The sequence below is a fragment of the Myxine glutinosa genome, chromosome 1, assembly GCF_964187855.1.
Source record: "Myxine glutinosa chromosome 1, kmMyxGlut1.1, whole genome shotgun sequence".
Classification (NCBI taxonomy): domain Eukaryota; kingdom Metazoa; phylum Chordata; class Myxini; order Myxiniformes; family Myxinidae; genus Myxine; species Myxine glutinosa.
In genome coordinates, this window is record NC_136261.1 from 362,124,881 (window position 1) to 362,132,380 (window position 7,500).

The following is a 7,500-nucleotide window of genomic DNA, read 5'->3' on the forward strand; positions in this document are numbered from 1 at the left end:
AACAGCGAAGCGAAGCAACGAGAAAGAAACACGTGCTCGCCATCTTGAAGCAATGTTTCAAATGCGATAAGGAACTGTCGTTCTGTGACGTCACACAGTCGTGCAGTCACGCCCATTGGTGACCTCACAATGAAGGGTTCTGTTGGCTGTCGGTTGTGAAAGTCGCATTGAAATGGAATTTCATTTCGACGAAGTTTCGTTCACTCGTCGATGATGAGCGGTCGTCATTTCTTTGCGGATATTTGCCATCACAATTACTGTGTTATCCCGTCATTTTAAAAATATTCTCAGCATGGTGACCAGGCATTTCCGAGCAGGTCTAACCCTCTGGCCGATGTAACGAATGTCTTCAGGACCGTCTATATATTATGTACGCATTTCTGCTAAATTGGACCAATCATGAGGTTGGGCAGGCCTGGAAGGATTGTTGGTTCGTTATTATTGACAAATGATGTTACTCTTATTATTGGTGTTTATGTTATTAGTATTCATTGTGATATACTTTGTTACAATGTTATCGTTGTGTCTCTTGTTCATTTGGAAAGCCATGCCATGGAAGGACCTATTCAGCTTCTCTCTACACACCTGAGGATAGTGTCTGTCAAGAACATTGAAAGCCTAACGAACTGAGGAGGTCACAACGATCATTCGGTTGTATCACATTCCACATCAGAACGCTCAAGCATAAGTACACAAAGAACATGGCGCACGCACGCACACGCACATACACACACGTGGATATATCGCGACCTGGCAGGAATCCTTTGCACCTCTGCAAGCCGCCGGTGTAGATAACAACCAACGTCGCAAACATTGACACACACGGACACACACAAACAGGCCCATTCGGTTCAGAGTAACTCAGCTCCAGCGAGGTGGAAACGAGCAGCTGTGTATGTCCCCGTGCACATGGAAGGTTGTCGAACCGCACCTTCAAACCAGTTAAAACGTACACGCAAATCTTCCCACTCGTTCAAAGCTCACGTGTTGAAGTAGTACCAGGTAACCGAGGTTGAAGTGCAGTATGAAACAGCGAAGCGAAGCAACGAGAAAGAAACACGTGCTCGCCATCTTGAAGCAATGTTTCAAATGCGATAAGGAACTGTCGTTCTGTGACGTCACACAGTCGTGCAGTCACGCCCATTGGTGACCTCACAATGAAGGGTTCTGTTGGCTGTCGGTTCTTATAGTCGCATTGAAATGGAATTTCATTTCGACGAAGTTTCGTTCGCTCGTCGATGATGAGCGGTCGTCATTTCTTTGCGTATATTTGCCATCACAATTACTGTGTTATCCCGTCATTTTAAAAATATTCTCAGCATGGTGACCAGGCATTTCCGAGCAGGTCTAACCCTCTGGCCGATGTAACGAATGTCTTCAGGACCGTCTATATATTATGTACGCATTTCTGCTAAATTGGACCAATCATGAGGTTGGGCAGGCCTGGAAGGATTGTTCGTTATTATTGACAAATGATGTTACTCTTATTATTGGTGTTTATGTTATTAGTATTAATTGTTATATACTTTGTTACAATGTTATCGTTGTGTCTCTTGTTCATTTGGAAAGCCATGCCATGGAAGGACCTATTCAGCTTCTCTCTACACACCTGAGGATGGTGTCTGTCAAGAACATTGAAAGCCTAACGAACTGAGGAGGTCACAACGATCATTCGGTTGTATCACATTCCACATCAGAACGCTCAAGCAAAAGTACACAAAGAACATGGCGCACGCACGCACACGCACATACACACACGTGGATATATCGCGACCTGGCAGGAATCCGTTGCACCTCTGCAAGGCGCCTGTGTAGATAACAACCAACGTCGCACACATTGACACACACGGACACACACAAACAGGCCCAATCGGTTCAGAGTCACTCAGCTCCAGCGAGGTGGAAACGAGCAGCTGTGCATGTCCCCGTGCACATGGAAGGTTGTCGAACCGCACCTTCAAACCAGTTAAATCATACACGCAAATCTTCCCACTCATTCAAAGCTCACGTGTTGAAGTAGTACCAGGTAATCGAGGTTGAAGTGCAGTATGAAACAGCGAAGCGAAGCAACGAGAAAGAAACACGTGCTCGCCATCTTGAAGCAATGTTTCAAATGCGATAAGGAACTGTCGTTCTGTGACGTCACACAGTCGTGCAGTCACGCCCATTGGTGACCTCACAATGAAGGGTTCTGTTGGCTGTCGGTTCTTATAGTCGCATTGAAATGGAATTTCATTTCGACGAAGTTTCGTTCGCTCGTCGATGATGAGCGGTCGTCATTTCTTTGCATATATTTGCCATCACAATTACTGTGTTATCCCGTCATTTTTTAAATATTCTCAGCATGGTGACCAGGCATTTCCGAGCCGGTCTAACCCTCTGGCCGATGTAACGAATGTCTTCAGGACCGTCTATATATTAGGTACGCATGTCTGCTAAATTGCACCAATCATGAGGTTGGGCAGGCCTGGGAGGATTGTTGGTTCGTTATTATTGCCAAATGATGTTACTCTTATTATTGGTGTGAATGTTATGAGTATTAAATGTTATATACTTTGTTACAATGTTATCGTTGTGTCTCTTGTTCATTTGGAAAGCCATGCCGTGGAAGGACCGATTCAGCTTGTCTCTACACACCTGAGGATGGTGTCTGTCAAAAACATTGAAAGCCAAACGAACTGAGGAGGTCACAACGATCATTCGGTTGTATCACATTCGACATCAGAACGCTCATGCATAAGTACACAAAGAACATGGCGCACGCACTCGCACACACACACACACACACACACACACACACACACACACACACACACACACACACACACACACACACACACACACACACACACACACGTGGATATCGCGACCTGGCAGGAATCCGTTGCACCTCTGCAAGCCGCATGTAGAGATAACAACCAACGTCGCAAACATTGACACACACGGACACACACAAACAGGCCCTTTCGGTTCAGAGTAACTCAGCTCCAGCGAGGTGGGAACGAGCAGCTGTGCATGTCCCCGTGCACATGGAAGGTTGTCGAACCGCCCCTTCAAACCAGGTAAAACGTACACGCAAATCTTCCCACTCGTTCAAAGCTCACGTGTTGAAGTAGTACCAGGTAACCGACGTTGAAGTGCAGTATGAAACAGCGAAGCGAAGCAACGAGAAAGAAACACGTGCTCGGCATCTTGAAGCAATGTTTCAAATGCGATAAGGAACTGTCGTTCTGTGACGTCACACAGTCGTGCAGTCACGCCCATTGGTGACCTCACAATGAAGGGTTCTGTTGGCTGTCGGTTGTGAAAGTCGCATTGAAATGGAATTTCATTTCGACGAAGTTTCGTTCACTCGTCGATGATGAGCGGTCGTCATTTCTTTGCGGATATTTGCCATCACAATTACTGTGTTATCCCGTCATTTTAAAAATATTCTCAGCATGGTGACCAGGCATTTCCGAGCAGGTCTAACCCTCTGGCCGATGTAACGAATGTCTTCAGGACCGTCTATATATTATGTACGCATTTCTGCTAAATTGGACCAATCATGAGGTTGGGCAGGCCTGGAAGGATTGTTGGTTCGTTATTATTGACAAATGATGTTACTCTTATTATTTGTGTTTATGTTATTAGTATTAATTGTTATATACTTTGTTACAATGTTATCGTTGTGTCTCTTGTTCATTTGGAAAGCCATGCCATGGAAGGACCTATTCAGCTTCTCTCTACACACCTGAGGATGGTGTCTGTCAAGAACATTGAAAGCCTAACGAACTGAGGAGGTCACAACGATCATTCGGTTGTATCACATTCCACATCAGAACGCTCAAGCATAAGTACACAAAGAACATGGCGCACGCACGCACACGCACATACACACACGTGGATATATCGCGACCTGGCAGGAATCCTTTGCACCTCTGCAAGCCGCCGGTGTAGATAACAACCAACGTCGCAAACATTGACACACACGGACACACACAAACAGGCCCATTCGGTTCAGAGTAACTCAGCTCCAGCGAGGTGGAAACGAGCAGCTGTGTATGTCCCCGTGCACATGGAAGGTTGTCGAACCGCACCTTCAAACCAGTTAAAACGTACACGCAAATCTTCCCACTCGTTCAAAGCTCACGTGTTGAAGTAGTACCAGGTAACCGAGGTTGAAGTGCAGTATGAAACAGCGAAGCGAAGCAACGAGAAAGAAACACGTGCTCGCCATCTTGAAGCAATGTTTCAAATGCGATAAGGAACTGTCGTTCTGTGACGTCACACAGTCGTGCAGTCACGCCCATTGGTGACCTCACAATGAAGGGTTCTGTTGGCTGTCGGTTCTTATAGTCGCATTGAAATGGAATTTCATTTCGACGAAGTTTCGTTCGCTCGTCGATGATGAGCGGTCGTCATTTCTTTGCGGATATTTGCCATCACAATTACTGTGTTATCCCGTCATTTTAAAAATATTCTCAGCATGGTGACCAGGCATTTCCGAGCAGGTCTAACCCTCTGGCCGATGTAACGAATGTCTTCAGGACCGTCTATATATTATGTACGCATTTCTGCTAAATTGGACCAATCATGAGGTTGGGCAGGCCTGGAAGGATTGTTCGTTATTATTGACAAATGATGTTACTCTTATTATTGGTGTTTATGTTATTAGTATTAATTGTTATATACTTTGTTACAATGTTATCGTTGTGTCTCTTGTTCATTTGGAAAGCCATGCCATGGAAGGACCTATTCAGCTTCTCTCTACACACCTGAGGATGGTGTCTGTCAAGAACATTGAAAGCCTAACGAACTGAGGAGGTCACAACGATCATTCGGTTGTATCACAATCCACATCAGAACGCTCAAGCAAAAGTACACAAAGAACATGGCACACGCACACACACACACACACACACACACACACACACACACACGCACACACACACACACACACACACACACACACACACACACACACACGTGGATATATCGCGACCTGGCAGGAATCCGTTGCACCTCTGGAAGCCGCATGTGTAGATAACAACCAACGTCGCAAACATTGACACACACGGACACACACAAACAGGCCCATTCGGTTCAGAGTAACTCAGCTCCAGCGAGGTGGAAACGAGCAGCTGTGCATGTCCCCGTGCACATGGAAGGTTGTCGAACCGCACCTTCAAACCATTTAAAACGTACACGCAAATCTTCCCACTCGTTCAAAGCTCACGTGTTGAAGTAGTACCAGGTAACCGAGGTTGAAGTGCAATATGAAACAGCGAAGCGAAGCAACGAGAAAGAAACACGTGCTCGCCATCTTGAAGCAATGTTTCAAATGCGATAAGGAACTGTCGTTCTGTGACGTCACACAGTCGTGCAGTCACGCCCATTGGTGATCTCACAATGAAGGGTTCTGTTGGCTGTCGGTTCTTATAGTCGCATTGAAATGGAATTTCATTTCGACGAAGTTTCGTTCGCTCGTCGATGATGAGCGGTCGTCATTTCTTTGCGTATATTTGCCATCACAATTACTGTGTTATCCCGTCATTTTTAAAATATTCTCAGCATGGTGACCAGGCATTTCCGAGCCGGTCTAACCCTCTGGCCGATGTAACGAATGTCTTCAGGACCGTCTATATATTAGGTACGCATTTCTGCTAAATTGCACCAATCATGAGGTTGGGCAGGCCTGGGAGGATTGTTGGTTCGTTATTATTGCCAAATGATGTTACTCTTATTATTGGTGTGAATGTTATGAGTATTAAATGTTATATACTTTGTTACAATGTTATCGTTGTGTCTCTTGTTCATTTGGAAAGCCATGCCGTGGAAGGACCGATTCAGCTTCTCTCTACACACCTGAGGATGGTGTCTGTCAAAAACATTGAAAGCCAAACGAATTGAGGAGGTCACAACGATCATTCGGTTGTATCACATTCGACATCAGAACGCTCATGCATAAGTACACAAAGAACATGGCGCACGCACGCACACACACACACACACACACACACACACACACACACACACACACACACACACACACACACACACACACACGTGGATATCGCGACCTGGCAGGAATCCGTTGCACCTCTGCAAGCCGCATGTAGAGATAACAACCAACGTCGCAAACATTGACACACACGGACACACAAAAACAGGCCCTTTCGGTTCAGAGTAACTCAGCTCCAGCGAGGTGGGAACGAGCAGCTGTGCATGTCCCCGTGCACATGGAAGGTTGTCGAACCGCCCCTTCAAACCAGGTAAAACGTACACGCAAATCTTCCCACTCGTTCAAAGCTCACGTGTTGAAGTAGTACCAGGTAACCGAGGTTGAAGTGCAGTATGAAACAGCGAAGCGAAGCAACGAGAAAGAAACACGTGCTCGCCATCTTGAAGCAATGTTTCAAATGCGATAAGGAACTGTCGTTCTGTGACGTCACACAGTCGTGCAGTCACGCCCATTGGTGACCTCACAATGAAGGGTTCTGTTGGCTGTCGGTTGTGAAAGTCGCATTGAAATGGAATTTCATTTCGACGAAGTTTAGTTCGCTCGTCGATGATGAGCGGTCGTCATTTCTTTGCGGATATTTGCCATCACAATTACTGTGTTATCCCGTCATTTTAAAAATATTCTCAGCATGGTGACCAGGCATTTCCGAGCAGGTCTAACCCTCTGGCCGATGTAACGAATGTCTTCAGGACCGTCTATATATTATGTACGCATTTCTGCTAAATTGGACCAATCATGAGGTTGGGCAGGCCGGGAAGGATTGTTGGTTCGTTATTATTGACAAATGATGTTACTCTTATTATTTGTGTTTATGTTATTAGTATTAATTGTTATATACTTTGTTACAATGTTATCGTTATGTCTCTTGTTCATTTGGAAAGCCATGCCATGGAAGGACCTATTCAGCTTCTCTCTAAACACCTGAGGATGGTGTCTGTCAAGAACATTGAAAGCCTAACGAACTGAAGAGGTCACAACGATCATTCGGTTGTATCACATTCCACATCAGAACGCTCAAGCATAAGTACACAAAGAACATGGCGCACGCACGCACACGCACATACACACACGTGGATATATCGCGACCTGGCAGGAATCCGTTGCACCTCTGCAAGGCGCCTGTGTAGATAACAACCAACGTCGCACACATTGACACACACGGACACACACAAACAGGCCCAATCGGTTCAGAGTCACTCAGCTCCAGCGAGGTGGAAACGAGCAGCTGTGCATGTCCCCGTGCACATGGAAGGTTGTCGAACCGCACCTTCAAACCAGTTAAATCATACACGCAAATCTTCCCACTCATTCAAAGCTCACGTGTTGAAGTAGTACCAGGTAATCGAGGTTGAAGTGCAGTATGAAACAGCGAAGCGAAGCAACGAGAAAGAAACACGTGCTCGCCATCTTGAAGCAATGTTTCAAATGCGATAAGGAACTGTCGTTCTGTGACGTCACACAGTCGTGCAGTCACGCCCATTGGTGACCTCACAATG